This window comes from Amblyomma americanum, chromosome 10 (assembly GCF_052857255.1).
Source record: "Amblyomma americanum isolate KBUSLIRL-KWMA chromosome 10, ASM5285725v1, whole genome shotgun sequence".
NCBI lineage: Eukaryota > Metazoa > Arthropoda > Arachnida > Ixodida > Ixodidae > Amblyomma > Amblyomma americanum.
In genome coordinates this window covers 80,076,133-80,102,337 of record NC_135506.1, presented here as the reverse complement: position 1 = coordinate 80,102,337, position 26,205 = coordinate 80,076,133, and positions in this window count along the sequence as shown.

Here is a 26,205-nt window from a genome sequence, read left to right as displayed (position 1 = left end):
TGACAGCTTAAGGTGGAGACATTCCGTAAATCAGCGGCACTTATGAAAAGATCGGCGCAATCTCATCCTTTAATCACTCACCATTGGATTGTGGGCATTCAGGTCGGCAGCGTCCACACCATGGCTCTCTCTCTTAGGCCTTGGGCGAGGAGGGTGCACAGGTAACCAGGCAGGGCCGCAGGTGGAGCAGCGATAGAGCGGCTGAAGCGCGTATGCTTTACGGAACAATAAGTCTCTGGCCAACGCTGCCTGCGTCCGGAACCTAGTCTAATGAGGGGCAGAGAATTCAATGCGGACGCCTCGATGCCCTGGCAGTGCCCTGTCGTCGTTTTTGTTACCCTGAGGTTGGTAATGGTGCGTACCCACTGTACCCTCCAGTGCCCAACATGCTCGCCCTATGGTGTCTGGCTTTAGAACTAGTCATCTCTGTCAACGTCTCGGGTCGTTACACGTGTAGTCATAGCCATTCAAATGGATGTGGCTGTCTTGGCACGGGCTTGTCTTTGTGAGTTACTACTTAGCTCTAGCTGTCTTTTGGTTAGTGATATGTGCAGGAATGGTCGTGTGGTAGGCGTGTTGTCATTCCTGCTCCTGTAGATACTGCTGGACCCACCGCGCTGGCTCAGTGGTGAGGCCGCTCGACTACTGATCCGCAGTTCCCGGTTTCGAACGTTTGAACCCGACCGCGGTTGCCGCGTTTTTATGGAGGAAAAACGCTAAAGCGCCCGTGTGCTTTGCGATGTCAGTGCACGTTAAAGATCTCCAGGCGGTCGAAATTATTCCGGAGCTATCCACTATGGCAGCTCTTTCTTCCTTTCTTCTTTAACTCCCTCCTTTATTCCTTTCCTTAGGACGCGGTTCAGTTGTCCAACGAAATATGAGACGGATACTGGGCCATTTCCTTTCCCCTAAAACCAATTATTATTATTAATAATATTATGAATCCCGCTGTGATTTCACGAGTTTCCTTGGTGGGTATTTTGTGCCTGGTGCATTTCCTAGTTGTTCCTATAGTTCTTACTATTATTTATGGCGACACAGCAGACCATGATAACCGACATGAGCAGCTGTAGTGGTTCCTGAGGAGTTAATGTTTAAAGTACACCAGCAAGGATGGTTGCCCGGTAATCGTCTGTGTTCAGTGTCGAAGTTGTGTGTCAGGAACCTTTTTTTGCGTCCTTTGTTTAGTTACGAGTCTAGTCGTCATGGCAGCACGCACTAATGTGGCTGTGATTGTACGGGTTGTAGTGGCATGTGTAGCTGGGTGTGTGTCTGGTGGTGTCTGTGTTGTGTCCGGTTGTTCGCGTGGTGTAGGCGTTGACTCTTGCCATTCCTGCGCATGGCAAAAGGCAAGCAGAACAGCGGTGATGTCCCACGGGTAATTGTGTTGAAAAGACGTTCGCCTGTGCATGAGGAACAACATCAGTGTCGACATGAGCGCAACACACAGACAACTCCACAGCTGTCGACGCGTCGCCGCTAGGATTCAGTAACTATAGCGGGTCGTCACTTGTGGCAGCCGTCATAAATGAATTAATCTTGTTCTGCTCGTCATCAGATTGTTTTCGCCTTTTAACTATTCAGGCTGATGCAGTATATGAGGTAGCTACAGCTGGCCTCGTTGCGTAGTTACTGTAACCATGAAAGCCTAAATTTTTTGAATCAGCGCAACGGCAAACGGCCTAAGAAGAGAACAGAGAGAAGTGTAGACACCGTCACTACACGGCGCCGATATTGTCTTATTGTGCTTGTGGTGTCAGTGTATAAGGTCCCAAATGCGGATGTTACTCGATTCGTGAATAATAAAAGAAATGCGCAGCCGTGAATTGCAGTTCAGCTGAACACCTTGGTGTTTTTGACTAATGCTGATGAATCTGTAGTAGATAGATCTGGCTTCGTGGTGTGGTTATCTGAGTAGTCATGGCAGCCACGTCTACGGGGCCTGTGTGTTAGTTGAGTGCCATGGTTTCTAGTCTCTGGAGTGCTGCTCTGTACTGGCGTGCACATGCTGCAAGTGTGTATTGGGCCACCAGTTCAGTACATGGCAGCCGGCATGAGGAATAGTAGTAGTATTAACAAGTGTTACTCTCCTTCAACTGTGAACGAAATCCCGATCACGTGGGGTAGTTATGTGTGTAGTCATGGCAGCCACATCTACGAGGCCTGTGTGCTTGTCGGGTGCCATGGTGCCTAGTCTGTGGAGAGCTGATGTGTACGGGCGTGCACGTGCTGCAAGTCTGCATTGTGCCATCAATTCAGTACATGGCAGCCGGCGTGAGGAATAGAAGTAGTATTAACAAGTGTTACGCTCCTTTAACTGTGAACGAAAGCCCAATCACGTGGGGTGGTTGTGTGGGTATTCGTCATGGCAGCCACATCTACGGGGCTGTGTGTTAGTTGGGTGCCATGGTTGTTAGTCTGTGGAGTGCTGATGTGTACTGACGTGCACGTGCTGCAAGTGTGTATTGTGCCACCAGTTCAGCACGTGGCAGCTGGCATGAGGAATAGAGGTAGTATGAACAAGTGTTACGCTCCGTCAACTGTGAACGAAAGCCCAATCACGTGGTATGGTTATGTGTGTAGTCGTTGTGGCAGCCACATTTAAGGGGCTGTGTGTTGGTTGGGTTCCATGGTGTTTAGTCTGTGTAGTACTGATGTGTACTGGCGTGTGGCGTGCACGTGCTGCAAGTGTGTATTGTGCCACCAGTTTAGCACGTGGCAGCCGGCATGAGGAATTAAAGTAGTATGAACAAGTGTTACGCTCTTTCAACTGTGAACGAAAGCCCAATCACATGGGGTGGTTGTGTGTGTAGTCGTCATGGAAACCACATCTACGGTGCTGTGTGTTGGTTGGGCGCCATGGTGTTTAGTCTGTGGAGTGCTGATGTGTACTGGCGTGCACGTGCTGCAAGTGTGTATTGTGCCATCAGTTCAGCACGTGGCAGCCGGAATGAGGAATAAAAGTAGTATGAACAAGTGTTACGCTCCTTCAACTGTGAACGAAAACGCGATCACGTGGGGCGGTTATGTGTGTAGTCGTCATGGCAGCCACATCTACGGGGCTGTGTGTTGGTTGGGTGCCATGGTGTTTAGTCTGTGGAGTGCTGATGTGTACTGGCGTGCACGTGCTACAAGTGTGTATTTTGCCACCAGTTCAGCACGCGGCAGCTGGCTTGAAAAATAGAGGTAGTATGAACAAGTGTTACGCTCCGTCAACTGTGAACGAAAGCCCAATCACGAGGGGTGGTTGTGTGTGTAGTCGTCATGGCAGCCACATCTACGGGGCTGTGTGTTGGTTGGGTGCCATGGTGTTTAGTCTGTGGAGTGCTGATGTGTTCTGGCGTGCACGTGCTACAAGTGTGTATTGTGCCACCAGTTCAGCACGTGGCAGCCGGCATGAGGAATAGAAACAGTTTGAACAAGTGCATCGCTCCTTCAACTGTGAACGAAAACGCGATCACGTGGGGCGGTTATGTGTGTAGTCGTCATGGCAGCCACATCAACGGGGCCTGTGTGTTGGTTTGGTGCCATGGTGTTTAGTCTGTGGAGTGCTGATGTGTACTGGCGTGCACGTGCTGCAAGTGTGTATTTTGCCGCCAGTTCAGCACGCGGCAGCTGGCTTGAGGAATAGAGGTAGTATGAACAAGTGTTACGCTCCGTCAACTGTGAACGAAAGCCCAATCACGAGGGGTGGTTGTGTGTGTAGTCGTAATGGCAGCCACATCTACGGGGCTGTGTGTTAGTTGGGTGCCATGGTTGTTAGTCTGTGGAGTGCTGATGTGTACTGACGTGCACGTGCTGCAAGTGTGTATTGTGCCACCAGTTCAGCACGTGGCAGCTGGCTTGAGGAATAGAGGTAGTATGAACAAGTGTTACGCTCCGTCAACTGTGAACGAAAGCCCAATCACGAGGGGTGGTTGTGTGTGTAGTCGTCATGGCAGCCACATCTACGGGGCTGTGTGTTGGGTGGGTGCCATGGTGTTTAGTCTGTGGAGTGCTGATGTGTTCTGGCGTGCACGTGCTACAAGTGTGTATTGTGCCACCAGTTCAGCACGTGGTAGCCGGCATGAGGAATAGAAGTAGTATGAACAAGTGTTACGCTCCGCCAACTGTGAACGAAAGCCCAATCACGTGGGGTGGTTGTGTGTGTAGTCGTCATGGCAGCCACATCTACGGGGCTGTGTGTTGGTTGGGTGCCATGGCGTTTAGTCTGTGGAGTGCTGATGTGTACTGGCGTGCACGTGCTGCAAGTCTGCATTGTGTCATCAATTCAGTACATGGCAGCCGGCGTGAGGAATAGAAGTAGTATTAACAAGTGTTACGCTCCTTTAACTGTGAACGAAAGCCCAATCACGTGGGGTGGTTGTGTGGGTATTCGTCATGGCAGCCACATCTACGGGGCTGTGTGTTAGTTGGGTGCCATGGTTGTTAGTCTGTGGAGTGCTGATGTGTACTGACGTGCACGTGCTGCAAGTGTGTATTGTGCCACCAGTTCAGCATGTGGCAGCTGGCATGAGGAATAGAGGTAGTATGAACAAGTGTTACGCTCCGTCAACTGTGAACGAAAGCCCAATCACGTGGGGTGGTTATGTGTGTAGTCGTCATGGCAGCCACATCTACGGGGCTGTGTGTTGGGTGCCATGGCGTTTAGTCTGTGGAGTGCTGATGTGTACGGGCGTGCACGTGCTGCAAGTCTGCATTGTGCCATCAATTCAGTACATGGCAGCCGGCGTGAGGAATAGAAGAAGTATTAACAAGTGTTACGCTCCTTTAACTGTGAACGAAAGCGCAATCACGTGGGGTGGTTGTGGGTATTCGTCATGGCAGCCACATCTACGGGGCTGTGTGTTAGTTGGGTGCCATGGTTGTTAGTCTGTGGAGTGCTGATGTGTACTGACGTGCACGTGCTGCAAGTGTGTATTGTGCCACCAGTTCAGCACGTGGCAGCTGGCATGAGGAATAGAGGTAGTATGAACAAGTGTTACGCTCCGTCAACTGTGAACGAAAGCCCAATCACGTGGTATGGTTATGTGTGTAGTCGTTGTGGCAGCCACATCTATGGGGCTGTGTGTTGGTTGGGTTCCATGGTGTTTAGTCTGTGTAGTACTGATGTGTACTGGCGTGCACGTGCTGCAAGTGTGTATTGTGCCACTAGTTTAGCACGTGGCAGCCGGCATGAGGAATTAAAGTAGTATGAACAAGTGTTACGCTCTTTCAACTGTGAACGAAAGCCCAATCACATGGGGTGGTTGTGTGTGTAGTCGTCATGGAAGCCACATCTACGGGGCTGTGTGTTGGTAGGGTGCCATGGTGTTTAGTCTGTGGAGTGCTGATGTGTACTGGCGTGCACGTGCTGCAAGTGTGTATTGTGCCACCAGTTCAGCACGTGGCAGCCGGAATGAGGAATAAAAGTAGTATGAACAAGTGTTACGCTCCTTCAACTGTGAACGAAAACGCGATCACGTGGGGCGGTTATGTGTGTAGTCGTCATGGCAGCCACATCAACGGGGCCTGTGTGTTGGTTGGGTGCCATGGTGTTTAGTCTGTGGAGTGCTGATGTGTACTGGCGTGCACGTGCTGCAAGTGTGTATTTTGCCACCAGTTCAGCACGCGGCAGCTGGCTTGAGGAATAGAGGTAGTATGAACAAGTGTTACGCTCCGTCAACTGTGAACGAAAGCCCAATCACGAGGGGTGGTTGTGTGTGTAGTCGTCATGGCAGCCACATCTACGGGGCTGTGTGTTGGTTGGGTGCCATGGTGTTTAGTCTGTGGAGTGCTGATGTGTTCTGGCGTGCACGTGCTACAAGTGTGTATTGTGCCACCAGTTCAGCACGTGGTAGCCGGCATGAGGAATAGAAGTAGTATGAACAAGTGTTACGCTCCGCCAACTGTGAACGAAAGCCCAATCACGTGGGGTGGTTGTGTGTGTAGTCGTCATGGCAGCCACATCTACGGGGCTGTGTGTTGGTTGGGTGCCATGGCGTTTAGTCTGTGGAGTGCTGATGTGTACTGGCGTGCACGTGCTTCAAGTGTGTATTGTGCCACCAGTTCAGCTCGTGGCAGCCGGCATGAGGAATAGAAGTAGAATGAACAAGTGCATCGCTCCAACTGTGAACGAAAGCCCAATCACGTGGTATGGTATGTGTGTAGTCGTCGTGGCAGCCACATCTATGGGGCTGTGTGTTGGTTGGGTTCCATGGTGTTTAGTCTGTGGAGTACTGATGTGTACTTGCGTGCACGTGCTGCAAGTGTGTATTGTGCCACCAGTTTAGCACGTGGTAGCCGGCATGAGGAATTAAAGTAGTATGAACAAGTGTTACGCTCCTCCAACTGTGAACGAAAGCCCAATCACATGGAGTGGTTGTGTGTTTAGTCGTCATGGCAGCCACATCTACGGGGCTGTGTGTTGGTTGGGTGCCATGGTGTTTAGTCTGTGGAGTGCTGATGTGTACTGGCGTGCACGTGCTGCAAGTGTGTATTGTGCCACCAGTTCAGCACGTGGCAGGCATGAGGAATAGAAGTCGTATGAACAAGTGTTACGCTCTGTCAACTGTGAACGAAAGCCCAATCACGTGGGGTGGTTGTGTGTGTAGTCGTCATGGCAGTCACATCTACGGGGCTGTGTGTTGGTTGGGTGCCATGGTGTTTAGTCTGTGGAGTACTGATGTGTACTGGCGTGCACGTGCTACAAGTGTGTATTGTGCCACCAGTTCAGCACGCGGCAGCTGGCATGAGGAATAGAGGTAGCATGAACAAGTGTTACGCTCCGCCAACTGTGAACGAAAGCCCAATCACGAGGGGTGTTTGTGTGTGTAGTCGTCATGGCAGCCACTTCTACGGGGCTGTGTGTTGGTTGGGTGCCATGGTGTTTAGTCTGTGGAGTGCTGATGTGTGCTGGCGTGCACGTGCTGCAAGTGTGTATTGTGCCACCAGTTCAGCACGTGGCAGGCATGAGGAATAGAAGTCGTATGAACAAGTGTTACGCTCTGTCAACTGTGAACGAAAGCCCAATCACGTGGGGTGGTTGTGTGTGTAGTCGTCATGGCAGTCACATCTACGGGCTGTGTGTTGGTTGGGTGCCATGGTGTTTAGTCTGTGGAGTACTGATGTGTACTGGCGTGCACGTGCTACAAGTGTGTATTGTGCCACCAGTTCAGCACGCGGCAGCTGGCATGAGGAATAGAGGTAGCATGAACAAGTGTTACGCTCCGCCAACTGTGAACGAAAGCCCAATCACGAGGGGTGTTTGTGTGTGTAGTCGTCATGGCAGCCACTTCTACGGGGCTGTGTGTTGGTTGGGTGCCATGGTGTTTAGTCTGTGGAGTGCTGATGTGTTCTGGCGTGCACGTGCTACAAGTGTGTATTGTGCCACCAATTCAGCACGTGGCAGCCGGCATGAGGAATAGAAGTAGTATGAACAAGTGTTACGCTCCGTCAACTGTGAACGAAAGCCCAATCACGTGGTGTGGTTGTGTGTGTAGTCGTCATGGAAGCCACATCTACGGGGCTGTGTGTTGGTTGGGTGGCATGGTGTTTAGTCTGTGGAGTGCTGATGTGTACTGGCGAGCACGTGCTTCAAGTGTGTATTGTGCCACCAGTTCAGCACGTGGCAGCCGGAATGAGGAATAGAAGTAGTATGAACAAGTGCATCGCTCCTTCAACTGTGAACGAAAACGCGATCACGTGGGGTGGTTGTGTGTGTAGTCGTCATGGCAGCCACATCAACGGGGCCTGTGTGTTGGTTGGGTGCCATGGTGTTTAGTCTGTGGAGTGCTGATGTGTACTGGCGTGCACGTGCTGCAAGTGTGTATTGTGCCACCAGTCCAGCACGTGACAGCCGGCATGAGTAATAGAAGTACGTTAGGACTGATGCTTGGGCGAGTTGGTATGCCATGTTCAAGAAGAACAGCGCTTGTCTTTGTGTATCTTCCTGAGGTCCTTGTCTTTTCGCGCTGTTCTTCTTGAACAATAGAAGTAGTATGAACAAGTGTATCGCTCCTTCAACTGTGACCGAAAACGCAATCACGTGGGGTGGTTATGTTTGTAGTCGTCATGGCAGCCACATCGACGGGGCCTGTGTGTTGGTTGGGAGCCTTGATGCCTATAGTGCGTAGTCTGGCGGGCTGCTGTGTCCTGGCGTGCGTGTGGTGTAATTGCGTATGAGGTTGCCATTTCGGCACATGGCAGCCGGCATGAGGAATAGAAGTAGTAAGTGTTACGCTCCTTCAACTGTGAACAAAAGATTGATCACGTGGTGTGGTTGTGTGTGTAGTCTTCATGGCAGCCATATTAAAGGGGCCCGTGTGGGTTGTATAGTGCATGGTCTGTCCGTTGTTTCTGTGTCCTGGCGTGCGTGTGGTGAGTTTTCTGGGTCACGAGTGCAGCACATGACAGCCGGAATGAAGAATACATGTAGTGCTCCTAAGTATCCTTCTACTCTGCATCAGAAACCCAAGTACCACCATGAACTCCACGCATAGGAAGCTCCACGACTGCCATGTTTGAAAGTGCAGTACAGAATTTGCCTTGTGGCCTGCCAGCGACTCGGCGGCAGTGAGCCATGGTGGAGAACCTGCAAGAAATTTGCGGCATCTGCGAAAATAAGATTGGAAGAGTGCGGTTCTGATTTATCCACATATTCAAAGGTACCAAACAGGGATCTTCGCAAAAACTTTAAAAGGCTTACATTTATTCTAGTTTCAAAAATAAAAGCGCTGCCTTTCAATGACTAACCAAATAAGCGCAATTTGCTGACCTGGTCGTCTTGATTGCCTGAAACCCTGAACAAGCTGAATGTTAAAAATGCCTAGCAAGAAAAAGTTCATGATAGCAACGAGCTGGAGCGCTCCTTGGAAAAACGAAAATGGCTATACTCAGATACTGCTGTACAAGTGATACGCAGGACGCTGCACCGAACAGCTATCTTTGCAGGGAATAAAAAACGCAGTGGCTATTTCCCCGCGAAAAGACCCCCTTCAACCCATAATGACGTCGGTCGATTCTTATGACCCTGATAGCGTGACGAAGCTGGTAGTGAACGAGGATAAATAGAAGGGATAGACCCCACTCTCCACTGTGGTGCTGCTCCCTGCATTGTCACGGCAGCAGGGTAGAATCAGCCTACGCCACTGGCTGGAAGTTGGTCGTCTGACCGGGAAAAGCTTTTGCGTTTCTGAGTTGTATGCGACTAAAGCGAAAAATCAAAGCAGGGTAACATATCGACTAGTTAATGAATTCCGCATGACTCACATTTGGTTTGAATAACGCGCTATACACACTAACAAAACGACAACTGGAACGGAGGACACAGGGCAAGCGCTTGTCCTGTGTCCTCCGACACAGGGCAAGCGCTTGTCCTGTGTCCTCCGTTCCAGTTGTCGTTTTGTTAGTGTGTAGCGCGTTATTCAAACCAAATGTACAACCAACTTGCCCACATTGCGGCCTTGATGACTCACATATCGCACGTGAATCCTCTGGAATCAGCGCAGGGAGCGATGGTTCTTGGCCAGAGCCACAGCAGCGATCAGTTCCCGCAATGAACAACACCGCCGTCGGTGTTCTGGCCACGCTTGCGATGCTTCGCGTGCCGCAGGTCACCGTTGCCCTTGTGCCATCAGCTTGTAAATGTGGCGGTCATCGTATGAGATGATGTCTTCGCTGTTAAAGTGAAGTTTGTAGGTTCGTCTCTTCTAGATGGCTGGGATATGCTTGCACAGAAAACTGAAGAATGCGTGTGTGACATTGCTGCAGCCAGGCTGGTGCTGGCACTGCATAGGGGTGTCGTGATGGCGGCGCAGTGCGTCGAGAGACTTCAGTGAGGCGTCGAGGCCGAAGACGCCGGAAGCATGAGGAAGAGCACGAGCGTCGCCATGCGAAAAACGAGGTAGACGTCGATTGTCACCGGAATGAACAAGAGGAGTGCCGCTGCGGTCGCCAAGGAAGTCTCTCTGGTGCTCAGCAGCGTATTTTGCGTGACGGCCTGCAAAAAAGAAGCATCGCACACATTCGGGGAGTCTGTTTATGAACGCGTGACATTTTTGCGCACTTCACACGTAAAAAAAAACTGCGTAATAACATTGATGACAATGGTGAAAGGCCGGTAGCTTCAACTTCGCACTCGACATATGGGCAGACTAAGTGAATATGGTCAGCGAAAGTTTATATGTCGACGGAGCGAATATGGTCAACGAAAGGCGATCCCTCAAACTGTGATGGTTTTTTTTATATAAAGGCACCAGGACCATGCCTGTCATATCACTGCAACTTCCGTTAATGTAAACATCACGATACTAACAGTTGCATCGCAGAAAATGGACATGCTTGTCAACTGCATAGCATACGTTGCGCATTTAAGTCATGCTCGGAAAGTTCCATAACGTCGACGCTGAGTGGAACTGCAGCTGTAGTTATTTGTAGTCTCAAAAAGCTTTTTTTTCAAAAGGCAAACGTGACGCTGATTTTGCTTTACATTAAAGCCTATTCGTAGATTTCTTTCGTTTAATTTCAATGACTTTGAAGCTAAATCGTTTCTTCTGAATTCCATGTAACGAATATGTTATGTTACTTTAGTGGTTGGAAAAGAATGTTTCATTTGCTAAGACCATTAACTTCTATTTTATGCCTCTAGGAAAGCGTATGCAGTACTCACCTTCGCTGCGCCTCGAAGGTCGCCATCAGCATTGGCCTCAGATGATGACAATGATAGAGGCCTTGAGCAAAGGCCTTTGAACGCAGAGATCTCCGTCGGACTTGCCGCCTAGCGCTCGTCTTGGCCTGGAACTCTTGAGTTTTTTGTGCAAACCGAAGAATTGTGCAGTTATCTTGGCCGTAGATGTTGATAATCTGGCACAGAGTTGTGGTTGCGTTTTGCCTCATGTATGGTGTGGGCTGTTTCACCTGCAGTGCTGTGTTGTTTGTGCAGGTTGTCCACATACTACGCCTCCTTAGCGTGCGACACTTCATCGTGACCTTGATCATTCTGTGAGTATGAAGATGACTTCTGCATTTGCGTAGTTTGCGTTTCCTTTGGTTAGTGTATTTTCGGGTAATCTCTGCGGGTGGGAGGGGGGAGTTTCGCGGATGGCAACTGCCTTTTGCATGTGGGGCAGGAATGATGGCAGGTGAGATTGTGCGGATGACGGCCGCGGCAGGCAGAAAGCTACCTCATTGGCACACATCTCACGTTCTGCACACATGATCAAGGACAAGCGGACGTCGCTCAGTAAGCGTGTCTAAAAAACACCGAATTGCTGAACTCCATGCAAAGGCAGCGTAGCCGCTAGCGATATGTAGAAATTATGTAGATCAGGCCTGTATTCAGCCAAGCCTGAACTTTGATAATGCTCTACGTGACTACACCCTATATGATCAGAATTTCGTCCAAATATATAGTATCCTTTTCTTGGTACCTGTAAACTGAGATTTAACGTACTGCACACATGAGCTATGAGAAACGGTCTACTTAAACTCACACGACAATAATGCGTCTTGCAGCAGCACTGTGTGTCTCAAAAGACAAGTGAAGCTTCAAGGCAAAAAACTATTTCCTTTTTCAAAGCTCACAAACCACAAAGACAAAGTTAATGTGACCTAGTGGTCTGTACAAGTTAGGCATTATTTTCACTGTGACCTGACTTGTAACAAGCATTTTGCACATTTCAGTTACCTTATAATTGTATTTTCTATAAACGATACTTATTATAACCCTTAATTGTAGCTGCCGCTAATTAAGAAGAAGGGCAATTATGATATAGTAGGATTCGGCATTCAGCGTTCTAAAGCAGCACTTCACATATAAGACATCGTAGTGGATGCCTCTATAAATTTCGAGCACCTGATGTTCTTTAACCCTATAATCACCAATCTCGAGCTGTACTGGTCATGCGAAATTCTACCAAAATCGCCAAAGACTAGTCAGTCTTCCAGCTGGATGTTTCGCTGCTCCCACAGACAAACACAAGTGAGTCTGCAATTGCGTTGGTTGTAATTTTCAACGCTAGAGGGCTGTAGTCTATGAAAAGCGTTTCGTGCCTTTAGCGAAGGCTTTAAGCCTGAAAACTAATTGTCACCAAACATGGTCAAAATATTTAGTGATTTTGATGTGTTTGTCGGGAATTTGGTGATAAAGCATTCACAAGCGCTGACATCTCACAACACATGGAAGTTTTTGCATTTCACCCCCATCTAAGGCGGTCCCCACGCTCAGGTTTCGATCCCTCGGCCTATAGCTCACCAGCAGAATTGGACAGCCACTAAGTCATAGCCGCAACTAAATAAAAGTGATTTTGCTGGTTGCCTGCAGATAGCAAACATTTTAGCTAACTTTTTCCTATATTAAATCGCACCGAATGCCTGTTAACACCTATCTACTTCATTCTTGGTTATCTCCTTGCAGTAGCTACAGAGCGGACATGTAATGGTTTCTAGGAACATGAGTGTCTTTGAAGCTTTAGTACCACCCAAGCATCCTCAGAAGTAACTGACTAACTGGTAGAGGACTGGTAGAAGAAATAACAGAGGGCACTTAAGACTGCCTACGTGCTTCGAATGTGAAAGCATTGTCTCATCCTGAGCTCTGTTACGAGGTTCACTAAAGATTTCTTCGTTTCTAACGAGATACACTCATTAGCACAATATCGTAAAGAAACTCATACGCTAGGTTCAAGTTTTTTCGCCAAAATGCGATGTTTTCTGGCCTATGGTTTGAGTGCTCGCCTTGCCACGGTTTAATTCTCTACATTTTTGGAAGGAGTTTTTTCTTCTTTGCTGCAGACCTCACTACTTATGGTCTATGCTGATGTCATGCGAGATCATGCTGACGTCACTGAGGAATTTTGTGCCATAGTTGGGCGACTCACTGCTGATGGCGGCGTTTGTACTAATGGGACATATAATTATTTCGCATTAAAAGCCAATCAATTGCGTGCGGCCTGCTCCAGGAGAACAGCCTCCCCTGCCGTAGTTCTGCCTGACAGGATGTTAGAATGGTGGTGTGGTTACGGGCGTGGTTGTGCCAGCTACGATGGATATACCTGTGTCGGTACGGGTTGCATATCTTGGTGGGTGCCTAGCGGCTGGCGTTAGCTTTTGTACAGTGGTGGCGCTGGAAACGGTGTCGTTAATTGTGTAGTGATTGGGCTGTATGTCTGTTTTCGGGACGGGTATCATTCGTGTAATGAAAGGACTGTAGGTCTGTTGGGTTTCTTCGCAGATTTTTCTCCTTTTCGTTGGTGTTCACGTTCTAGTTGTCGTTTAGGCGCCTATGATTGGAACTCTGATGGTTGGCTGTTGGCAACAGGAACTGGAGTGGTGCCGCACGGGTGAATGTGTTGAAAAGGCGTGCAGTGAATTGACTGTAGGTATGTTTTCGGGACGGGTACCTTTATTTGTGTAGTGAATGGACTGTAGGTCTGTTGGAATTCTTGGCAGGTTTTTCTCCTTTTCGTTGCTGTTCACGTTTAGTTGTTGTTTAGGCGCCTATGTTTGGTAGTCAGGTGGTTGGCTGTTGGCAACAGAAACTGGAGTGGTGCCGCATGGGTGAATCTGTTGAAAAGGCGTCTGCCCGAGCATGAAGAACAACAGGAGTGCCGACAGAAGTACCACGCACAGGAATTACACTGCCGCCGTGTTGCGAAGCGTAGAATTGAGCTTGCCTCCTCAGCTTATGTAGATCGCTCCGTATCTGCGTGAAGAAGTGCGTCGGAGGCACACGGAGAGACGGCGCCGGCGAGGCAGTCTTCAAGCCGTGACCAGAAGAGGTAGCTACTATGTTGGGACTTATGGCGCAACCTGCATGAAATGGGAGAGGGGGGCGGCGTTCGTTTAGAAACTATGCAAAATTCACAAAATCAAAATGTACATTCCACAGAAGTGTTCACTGTAAACCTAAATGATCTGCACTTCAAAGTAAGCATAGAGAAAAATCGCTAAAAAGCCCACGACAAAGTATCTCTGCCGATTATTCTAAACTTTTCAAAGGACTTTCTTCTGCCCACAGAAATTTACAATGTTTTGTTTTTTGTTCTGATACATCTTAAAGACCAAAAAATCAGGAAGGACACAGAAGGCACTGTCCATCACGGATGTCTGGAAAGAACTTTCCATGGACTATTAGGTAGAAAACACTGGAGTGATTGAACTGCTTAAAAGTGAAGATAACCGCACTATTACAAAACTATCGCTTTCAGATCCAGTGTCTTTAGTCACCGTCGACTGAATTGATCAAGAAGCTGACAGCGTTGGAACGAAAATCGTAGGTTTCTTGAATGTCCTCCAGCCTTCCTCAATTCAACGAACTGCCTGCGTGATTTGCGGGTAGCCTTGTCCCAGGCTGACATGCTGGCCATTTAGAATGCAATGAGCAGTGGAGGAAGAATGATATGAACCACGCTTCAACATTTGTCGAATCGCGTAACGGAAAAAAACGTTTGCTGTGTCGACGTGCAAGGGCAAAATAAATGTAAATATCACTTGCACATTCATTACAACTACGTTAATTACTTTAAATTACTTCAGTTACTTTTCCCTAGGTAACACCTAAGATTGACCGCCGAACAGTGGTGGATGCTCTGTCCGTGACGGTCAGGAAGTCGGCGGTATGTGTAAGTTTTTCGGGAATTTGGTGATGAAGGATTCACAAGCACCGACATCTCACAGCACATGGAAGTTTTTGCATTTCACCTCCATATAAGACAGTCTCCACGCCCAGGTTTCGATCCCGCAGCCTTTAGCTCACCAGCAGAATTCGACAGCCACTAAGTCATTGTGCTTAAGGGCCTGCTACAGACAGCCGCACACTGCTACCTGCATCACCACCAACCCAATCGGCCCTAAATGCCACGAACCCTACCTATTGCAAACTGTAGGCACATATATGTACGCAGTCACTTTTTATGTCCAGTCCCTCTCACTGATTGCATTGTTTACCTCGGGTCAGCCTGAGGTCTGACCGGCTGACCCGTGAAAGAATCCGGGAATTGTGACCACCTGTCAGCTGTCAATGTGATTGTTTGTGCTGAGGATGGCACGCGTACGCGGGGTGTTTTGTCTGGTTCTGCGCACTCTGTGTATATAGGGTGGCCAGTACGACGAATGGCAACCGGCCGCAAGTACACAAGTGGTGTCGCCTAGAGCAACACGTTAAAAAGGGGTCCAACAGAGTGTTACAAGCTGCAGGAGCTCTGCCTTGAACGCCACCACAGGCACAGGTTATGCAGCAATGATTGGTTTGGTTTATGGGGCTTTCGCCTCCCAAACTGTCTTAGGCTACGAGGGACGCCGTAGTGAAGAGCTCCGGAAAATGAACCACGGCGGAAAACCTGCATGAAGTTGGCGGTGCAGGTTCAGGATAGCGGGAGAATAGAAGAGTGTGGTCCCCATTTATTTCAGTATTAAAAACGTACCACAATGACTTTTCCAAGGTTTTCTCCTGCGATTGAACGACACACAACGTTTAGCAGACGTGCGGAAAGGAATCATTGATTGCTGTCCACATGCACGCCGCATCCTGCTTTATTTTCAGGACTTTGAACCTGAGAAAGTGACTGCAAAGATAATGTTTAGGTTTAGGGATATGGTGGTAAAACGGCCTAAAGAGACTCAGGCTATGAGGGACGCCGTAGTGGAGGGCTCCGGAGGAAATACAAGGCGGATGGCTATCAAACAGGAATCTGGGAAAGCACATATCTTTCGGAGTTGTAGTAGCAGTAATAGTAACTGGCGGTCAATCATTGGTTCAGCGACAGCTCCGGCTACATTGCGGCAACTACTATTAACTACTAGTTAAGGTTATTTAAACATTACTGAAATGCCTTTTTCCTGGGTGGTGTTTAGAGTGAAACTGAAGACAGCGGCACTCAATTATTCACCTGAGTGAAAATTTATTGCTTTTACTGTTTTCGATTATGCTGACGTTTCACCGGACAGCACATAAAGCAGAATTATAGCTGAGAAAATTTCCTTTTAAAATCGTCCCATCACGAGTAGTTTTCTCGTAGCGTCCTGAGAGGAAAAGACTGGTTGCCATCGTTTTAAACTGAATGGCGGAGAAGCGTGGTCGCTGGGATTTGGGCCTAAAAACGCACGCATTCGACTTGCTAAATCGGCTTGAGGAAGTTTCGTTTTCGGACAGACGTCTATACAGGCCAATCTAATATTGCACTCAGTGTAACGTTTAAGTAACTGATGGGCACCAGTCGCCAGTCGAAAACAGCAAGTCCGTTTATGCGGCACAAGCAGACTGTTTGGTGAAACCTTTTGTACTTTCTATAAAACTCACGTCGTTTTAGCTCCTGACAAGGACAGACAATTTAAACGTCTTAAGTGAAAGTGACTGGAAAGACACGGTTTAAGTTAGGGTTTATTGTGGTTTATGGTGGTGTACGTAGGCGCATCCGTATTACGAAGTATAAAAGCCGTGGGTTAAGGAGACGCGTATGCCCATTTCTTCCGTCTAGCGAGCCGGATAACTCCAGAGGCAGGAGTGCCTCCAACGGCTGCTTGATGTAGCCGCACGTGAAGATGAGAAGGTAACAAAGCCTGTCGAAACCAAAAGAACACTGGGCGAGCGCACTGGCACATAAAAACGCGAAAGAAGCGTGGGACACTTAGCGCAAGGCTCAGTTTTAAAAACAGAAGCTGCTCAGTGCGGTGGCATGTAAGCACTCAAACTGACGAAGAAAGTCGAATGCGTTCACCAAAAAAAGCGGCTGTTGATGGAGGAGGCTAGTCAAGCCACGAAAGCAGAGTGCGCAGCGAGGCAGGGGAATATTCAGCCGCCAAAGTGATGGGCCAAATCCTGTGTGCGGCTACTACCTTTCATGGGCGTTCTAGAATGCGTTACTATTCTTTACTGCAGTACATTTCATGCTGACACCTGCTCTCGGCGGCACGTAACTGCAGTTTTTTTTTCCTATCGGTATAAGCATCGCTCAATACCTCCCCTTGACTTGCGGTGTAGTTTAGTCTAGCCAACTCTCGCTTTCATTTCTTGCTTGCCGTTTCTCCAGTTCTGGGGTCGCATAAGAGTTTCAACCTCCTACACCGAGTCGCATATGCCGTTTCGGCGCATAGCTCCTGATACAAAAGTCCGTTCCGAGCTCCATGCTCGAAACTAAAATCCAAGCACTCAATAAAGGGCCTAAGAAAGGGGCTCTCGTAAACTTGTATTTCTGGGATGTTAAAGGGGGCCGCTTCACAAATATCCTCCAGCAAGAATTTTGGCGTGGAATCTTGTTAGATGGAAACTTGGAAGCTTGGAAGATTGTGTGCTAGCTGTGTTAGATGCACTCAAATTTTCAACTTCCGCGTCTTCCACGTGCCTCCTCTCTCGTCAATTTTCGCAGGCCAAGCGTCGGCGCTCCCCCGCCGTCCACACTAAAGACCCCACCCACTCGGCCCTGCTCCAACGGATGCCGGCGTGCGCGGCCACGGTACCTGAGTGACGTCTGAAAGAATTTGGCGCTGCGAACAATTGATAACCCCCGGCTACTTGCACGGCGTGACGTCGTACGCCAGGTTTCGCCCGAGAAAGCCCGACAGCGCGTGTCGCCGCGAGTTGCGAAGGTGGGAAGTTTAAAAAAGAAAGTATTTTAAGTTTGCCCGCTCTTGTACGCGGCATGAATGCTGGGTGGCCTGTACTCTACATAACGCAATCATTTTAAAGCCAAGTTCAAACACCCTTTTCTGTGGCCTTTTAAGAGCTAAAATTGTGTTGCCCGCATTCGGAGCCAGCTCGAGAGTGACTAAACGTCCTAGTAACAAGGCCATACCGTCGCACTATGAATTCGAGCCCGCTAAACAATGTTGCAGAAGCGTACGGATTCATCGTGCCATGCAGTGTCGTACGCGGCTTCAATCTTGCGGTCCTACCATTTTGGAAACCCCCTGTGTTTCAGATTGGCTCACGAGAAAAAATTTTTACACACCAATCAGATTGCCAACTATGGTAAAAACCGAAATCATGACTCCTAACGCTTTGATGATCGCGTTCAACACGCTCACTCGGGCATCACTAGCCACGACTTCTCATTTCCACTCCAAGTGATGGTGAGGCCTTATGTGAAAACTCTCCGACACCTACAGTGCCGATGCTGCCGCTACCATAAATTGTGAGGTCCTCCGATTTGGGTTTGCATCACGCTTTCCACTTCTGGGAAGATCCACGCGCGACGAGGGGTTAGGATACTGATAACAAGGACAATAAGCTTAACAGCTTCAATTGCGAACGGTGTCAGTGTTCTCACCAGAGGAGATGTGGCGACCTTGGAGGCAAGAGCCAAGTCTCGTTCCAAGAGCTTGTCACTGGATCCACGGGATGTTCAGTGTTGGCTCCGCTCGACAGTAGTTGTGGTGGCTGCTATGCTATGTGGTGGGTGCCAGGTCGTTACACTGTCTCTACGACTGTGGGTGGTCTTCCGTCTCTGGTGCCTCCTGAACAAAAGGCAAACCATTTTCGGACCGTCTCCTACGGTGTTTCTCGTCCTGTCACGGACGAGAGGTGAAGTGGTAAGCATATGTTATAGAGCAATACAGGTCGAAATGGTTTAAATAATTCTTATATTACACCCTCAGGGGTGCACACAGGGAATGTGACCGCGAGTACTGTTAATAAAAAATCGAATGACATCGGGTGGCAAAGGAGACTTTTTGCCACGGTAAACATGAAACCCTGTCTTCCACGGACTAAACGTTCATGACGTAAGGGTACTTTTTGTTTGTAGAAGTCGTATGCTCAGCTCCTGTGACAGTGAACGCAACTCAAAAGTGAAACTGAGCAAGCGGGTTCATTACGAGTCTACACACGGTAAATATGCTTCATACTCGAGCCTTCAGAAAAGCTTCAAGTTATGTTTAATTTATCACAGTTATATCTTCCGTTTGTTAAAAGGCTGGGGGCATGTCTACGTACCAAGCCGCCTTGTCCAGTGGAATCGCAGCTCTTTACTTTTCCGCACCAGGGCGATTGATGACTAATCGCAGTACATGGGACTTCATTGCTGTAGCAGTGGTCCTCGAGTTCCTTGTGGAATGCAGTCGTCTCGACGATTGTAATTTGTATGTGGTGTTTGTATAGCTTAGGTCGTTTGATGAGCCAGGTGATTTTTTCCAGTGTTGCCGATGCCAGTGTATTGTACTGGTATCAGATATTTCGTTGCTTTTTGATGTCTTGGCAGCAAAAATGCCTGCAATCATATAGGTGGCGACTATTTTCTAAAGTATTTTTTTTGGCAGTCGGGTCCCGCGTTGGTGGTTGTCGAGATTGCTGTGCTCTAGGGTTGTCACAATCGTTCCAGTGCTTATATTTAATTGGTGGAATGTCGTGGCTTTGAGTCTCAAGAATATTCTGCTCCTCTTCCAGCTTGTCGTAGACACAGAGGCAGATGTTTGCTGCCACCAGAGTCTCAAATACAGGGGTCTCGGTAATATTATCCTCTTTCCTAGTAGTCGCTGTGTCACAGGGTGTTCCTAACTCTTCTGTAGGGTGTACTCGTAACAGTTTGCGGTCTTCTCTGTTGCCTCGTTGTGATAATTAAAAGCAGTGCTGTTGCTTTTGGAACTTTAGCGTTGTTTCGTGTCTTAATATTCCTTTGTTTTATCTTGTTCGTCTATGCTTCCTTTTGTCTTTGTTCTGCGTGTATTGCTGCGGTCGCCATGTTTTTATGGTGTTTGTGCGGTTCTTGTTTCTGCGTTAGTGGTCTTGTGGTTTGTTTTTGTGATGATCGCACTTGTGTTTGTGTATGGTTGGCAGTGGTTTGGAGGCCGCCGTAATGAGAAACAGCACCAGTGCCGCTTGCCAAATGGCTGGAAGGCCAGCATGAAGAACAGGAGGAGTGTCGCTTTGGGATTATAGGATGCCTCTTGGACCTAGGTCTTTTGTCTGGACATCTGGAGACATGGGTCTGGACGTTCAGAAGCTACTCCTAAAAGCCACGGCAGAGGTGATCTGGGCTGTGCTGCTCGGCAATCCTAGGTGCAATAAAACCTGCAAAAAGAATGGTGGTCACCTTAGAGATGTACTGACCACACAGCAACCTTTTCTACCTAAAGGCGCATTATCGAACACCGAAAAAAACACGTAGAATATCTACGCTACGCTTTGCATCATAACCCAAGTACCACGCGCCTCATAGAGAGAGGGGGAGAAAACTTTTTCTTGAACCAAATTCGGGGAAGTTCTAAGCTCAAAGTCTCGGAGTATGAAAGGATTCATTGGAACCTGGCGGCTGGCTGCTTGGGCTTGATTGATTTCTTTTTTCTTATTTGGGTCTGAGCTGAGCATTAGAGCCTCCCACGCTTCTTCATTTCTAATGGTCCCTGAATTCTTTTCTAAGTGTGTGCATAAATACTTCTTTGGTTTGGGATCTGCAATCTGCAGAGTTTACAGTGCGGTTCGACTGTTATTCGATAATGCCGTCATAAATTCAAACACGTGCTAAATTCAATGCAGGCTACGCGAGTGCATTGAACTGCAACTGCTGGGAAGGAAAAAATCTCGCGATGCAACAAATTGAGAAACTTTGAGCACAGGTTCCATGGCGCAATCAGGGCGACTTGTAAGCCTTCTAGACTTATTCTGCACTGACTCCGCCGTACGAGTAACACCACGTTCTTATGATATGCTGAGGAAAAATGGCAATACGCTGAGCGGTTCGTCCCCGCATACTGTACTGTTTTGAGCAGTAAGGCCTCTTAGTTCCAAAAAAAACCCGACAACAGCCAAGTGGAGAAGAGCGGAAATGGCGCTACTTCTTCGCTCAACACTCAATGGGTCGCAGATACCACATTTAACTTTTAACAATTATTGCTGCTTACCAGGGATTGCCTAACGTCAGCAGCTGTTAGCGTCATTCGCTAGACGTAGCACCTGCCAATGACACACCCGACAAAAAGTATTGGTGTTGAGTGCATAGCCTTCCAAAGCGAGTGTTATTACTAGCGAGTGTTATGCAACTATAAAAAGCATCGATGAAAAAATAGTGCTCGTACACGCTATTCTCCCCATCAATACCCATCATCCCATCATTCACTCCTACAGCATGATAAATTATCTGTGTTGTATGGGTGCGTTTTTATACTGCGCCAGAAAACAAGCGTGTGAATGGATGGTCGCCAAAAACCTTGCCGTTATCCCAATGTGTTTAGCTGCTATTTTCCAGCTTTAGAAAAAGAAGAACATATGCTGTGCTCACCGGTACTACGTCATAAGTGATCATCATCAGAGGTCGGCTTCGATGAGGTCCATGGTGCCGGCATAGTATCGAGGAGTCGAGGCACAGACGCAGATTCGGTTACCGCTTGCTTCGCTCTACCTGCAGTGTTGCAGCCAACGAGTTGCGGGTTCCGTTGCTGCTGCTTGTCTAAGGTCAACTAAGCTGTCTTCGGCCGTTTGTTATCTTTGTGACTGGTGTAACAGTCTTGTCGAGGCTCTGCTTTCGTTTCGTGATCGTGCCGCAAGTTTTCGCTGTATTGCAGAAGGCTGTTGTGATTCTTTTTCCTGATTCCGTTGTGATGTCCTCATTTGTGCTTGTTTCGGTTATTGTCATGTCGTTTTCTGTGTCTGAGCGTCGCTAGAAGCGTGGCCGCCATTCTCAAGACGAACGGGGTTGATGCGGATGACCTCGACACCGGGGCAGGCGCTCACTTCCGTCGCTGCCTAGATGGGACGCTGCACATTCCTCACGCATGCGCAGATTTCGCCTAGATAAACGGCAAAGCAGCTCGTGGTAGGTGTCCAGCAGGCGGCTTGCACCGATGACCTGCAGAGAAGCCTTCTTTGCGATCATCTGTTTAAAAGCGAAAGTATTATACAGTATGTCCAATTAGCAAAACTCCCATCATACGTCTTCCATGCCAGGAAATTTGGAGGATATCAGAGCATTTTTTGACGCGGCACCGAATTACATTACGTCATTGTGGTCAACGCATCTGCGCACATCCAGGAAGCATTGCTTGGACATGTGGATTAAAATTTCGATAACTGTGCATAACATGCGGGTCACTTTCTGGAATCAGTAAGCATAGTGTCGATGCTGGAGCTTATGTACGTCAGGGAACAATGTGCGCCAATTCGTGGTATCCCTGTCAGCAACTCTCCTCACAAGATGACGAATTATGGGATCACTGTGCTATTAGCGGAAAGCTTGACAGCCAGTTTCATCTAAATGGATGACAGTAATGACTGTAATGTCTAGGCGCTGATAAGTAATGAATAGTAATGGTACTCGTGTCTTGTCAGTAATTGTGGAAGACCACTTGAGTGTGACATCAGCATTACACATGCTTTCTGGAGCACATTCCTATAAACATAAAGCCCTAGCTCGCGACACACAAATAAGCCAGATGGCATAGGAGCTCACCACATTGCATTCCCTCTGGTATCGCAGGCCGCGGTGATGCTCGTAAGGGCCGCAGACAGACAGTCCAGAGTGCACCCGCCCTCGTCAGTTCCATGGGCGCGATCAGGGTGCTTCCCATCTTATGTCATTCTTGCCGTTGCGCCTCCAAAATTAGTCCTCGTCATTGCAGCTGGGATAGTAGCACTAGGTGAAATCATCTGGGTTCATGGTGCTTCTAGACGGCTGGGATGTACTGGCACCGCGGCACCACGTCCACAGGAGGCCTAAGAGCTCTAACGTGTCCCTCCCTGTCCCGCCACAGCTGCGGCCATCTTATCCCCAACGTGTTTCTAGCCTCATCTGTCCGCGTCTCCTCTTTCATGCATGTCGCAAACACAGATGTCCTTTTCCATATAGCTTGAGTCGACAATACTAATAAATGTTTATATTGGTTTGGTTTATGAAATTAACGTCCCGAAGCAACTCTCAAGACGCTATGAGGAACGCCGTAGTAAGGTGTTCCGGAAATTTCGACCACCTAGTGTTCTTTAACGTGCACTGACATCGCACAGTACACGAGCCTCTAGAGTTTCGCCTCCACCGAAATTCGACCGAAAGTGCAGTTTACAGTATTTGGTTTCGGTCGTAGGTCCTTATGGTCTGCGTTCGGCTGGTTGTTTCCGTCCAAGACACTTCGACGTTAACTTTAGCCTTGTTGATTCCAGTTGTTCGAAGGTTGTGGTTCTATTGCGCGGTTTAGTGTTCTTAGTGCTGGCGGCGAATACCAACTGCTGCTCTCGTGCGTGAGGGATCTCATTATAGCCCTTAACTATCGATCGGGATTGAGACGTGGGTGTGAAGGTGGCTTCCGTTTTTTTTGTAATGTTGGTGCTTCGTTTGGTTAGAGAGTTTCCGCGTAATGAGAGCAGAGATTTCGGGGTTGTAGACCACCGCTTCCATGGTGAAGAGGATTGATGCCGCAATTTTTGCCGACGTTAAAATGATTGCTCTTCCGCGTAGGACAGGGACAGCTGAAACAGCGATGTGGTTATGTGTGTAGTCGTCATGGCAGCACCGATAATTGTGGTTGTGATTGGACGGGTTGTACATCTAGGTGGTGGGAGGTGTAGTCGGCATCAATTTTTCTTTGAATGGTGTCGTACTCTTGTAGTGAATCGCAGGCATATCTTTTGTAGTGTTCAGTGCCTGTATTCTTCATGCGTTGCTGTTGTGACGTTGTTAGTGTAGTCTATGTGCCTATGTTCTCCAGTGCGGCGCAAAACAGCACGCAACAGGAAATGAAGTGCTGCCACACGGGTGAATGTGTTGAAAAGGCGTGTTTCCCGCCCATGAGGAACAACAGGAGTGCCGGCGAATACACCCAGAGAATTCCACGGCCGCCGTGTCACGAGGCGCCGACTGAGCTTTCTAAGAGGATACTCCTTTTTATAGGATTAGAGGGTCTCCACACCGCTGACAGAAACAGGAATGGTACGCCTAAGCGAATGCGCTGCAATGGCAAAAATCACTGGTGCATGAATGACAGCAGGAATGACGGCGTTCCTGATGCAGGAGTGGTCATAGTCGTCATGACAGATGGAATTACTGCTACTGTGGTTTGGTAGAGTTGATGCATTGGGTGTAGCACACATTCTCTGTCGTCTGTTGTGTTCCGTTGTGCATGTGGTGTGGGTGAACAGGGTACTGCTTGAAGAAAAAAAAAATTCCGTAGTCCTTAATTTCTTAATAGACGAACGATGTTAGTAAGGCTGCTTGTCTGTGGAAATCGCTGGTATCGATGCGATGGTTAACGCTTTTCTTGCGGTGTGTTGATGAGTGTAGTTAATGCAGCTAATATTATGGCTGCTGCAGTGATTGTACAGGAAGGGTGCATTGGCACCTAGCCCATGGTGTTGTCTGCTGGATGTTGTGTTTCCATTGTGCACGTGTCTGTGTGGGGGGAGAGAGGGGTGAGAGGGTCCCCAAAATGTCGGCTTGTAACCGTCAAGAAGTACAGCAACAGTGGCACCGCAGAGAATGCACTGAAAATGTGAAGATCGCTTATAGATCACTTAGTCTTGAAGGACAGCACAGCGCCACTGTTCTGTATGCAGAGGTGGTGTTGAAGCTCTGTGGTGTTTTCTACTTGGGCTATGCATGTGCTTTAGGTGCAAGTAGTCCTGTGAAGTAGTTTCGCGTGTAAATCGTGGTGGCTGCAATGAGTGGTTGTGCCTGCGCAGGTTGTATGTATTGGTGTCTAGTGCAAGATATTTTCTGCTGGGCTGTGTTCCGTTTGGGAGTGTGGTGTACATGTCTAGAGTCGCCTTCACTGAGCAAAGCAACCGCCAGGAGCAGCACCCAAACCAATTTGTCCAAGAGGCTTAAGTTCACCGATTCATGAAGAACAGTAGGTGTGCCACCACCATCATCACTAAGGCCACAGCTCCGCGCCTCGAGTTCGAAGCTTGAATTGTGCCAGCAAGCTCCAGAAATGCCAGTGAGTCGGTGACAATGAGCCAGGCCCAATTACCTGCAAGAAATTGAAGATTCGGGTTCAGGATCCGGAAATTCTCCCTCCTTAGAGCGTTAATTTTTTCTCCTGCGAATAAATACTGAAATTTATTTTTAGAAGATTACGAAAGCTATCGGTCTATTTGTGCGCAAATGTATGAGGGGTTTGATTTCCCTTCGTTAAAATTTGCAAAACATCGAAATTGGGAAGTGACTGGACAAAGTAGGTGGCAGATGTCAGAGTGGTGCTTAGATATAGACAGCACATTACTCGGCAACTTTCGCGTAAAACTTCAGGGTACGTGGGCAGAGCAGCAGAGATTTTTATATCGTCTGCCACAGAAGCGTGAATTCACCGTCTCGGTCCCACGTGGAGCAGAGGTAATTTCATGCAGTGTAACGGGGCCTCGCCTAGGATCGCGGATAGAACAAAACCAAGTGCGCGTGCTCATAGCAGCAAAGTCACAGTCAGCCATGACTTGTTTCATTACACCAGATTTCTGCTCTTGAATTCCTCTAATCGGGGTGCTATATTTCCTCTGTCTGAACCGCAAACTCTGGCGACGTGTGCATATTCTAAAATTAGAGCCTTTAAGAAAATGGAGTATGTTCAATGAACTGATCTGACATCTTTTAAAACGCTCTCTCCTCAAAGCGATCGTTTCAGGTAGGTAAACGATAAAACCTTTAGTCAAATAAAACAAATATGCACAGCTAAAAATGTGCTATTCTGATCATATGCTATTCTGCAAAGTACTGAAACCTGAACAGGAGGTTACTAGCAGTCCCTATTTGTGCTGCTTCAGCCCGCATCGATGATCGATAGAATTTTCATCTCAAACTAAACATTTTTTTTGCATTCCTTGTCAGCACCATCCTCGCAAGTGGCAGACATTGTTATTAATGGTTTCAAGACCGGATTCTGACCGGATGTCACTAAATATCCGTAAATTTGCAATGCATTCACATTACTGTTATTCATTTATTCGCAGCCGCAAGCCTCTTTCCCATTTACTTTTCCGGGTTATTTTTGAGCGCGCTGTGACTGGACGCACCAAGCTCCAAAATTATTGACTGCTTGCTCATAAGCATTTTAATCCAATATTACATGCAGGGGCCTCGATCCCTAATGTTAATTAAATAAATACTACATAAAACAGAGAGAACGCCCTTGAATGTTACATTTTTGCTGAAGGCATTAAAGAAGCAATATTGATGAAGGCTTGAGGATAAACATTGCTATACAGTGCAGTGCACGGGGCCAGGGCATATGAGAGACAACGCTGCCAAACGCGCGAATTTCCAGTGTATTTCGTAGCATCTACTATACGCTAATTACTTCAGGCAAAGGCTAAAATTA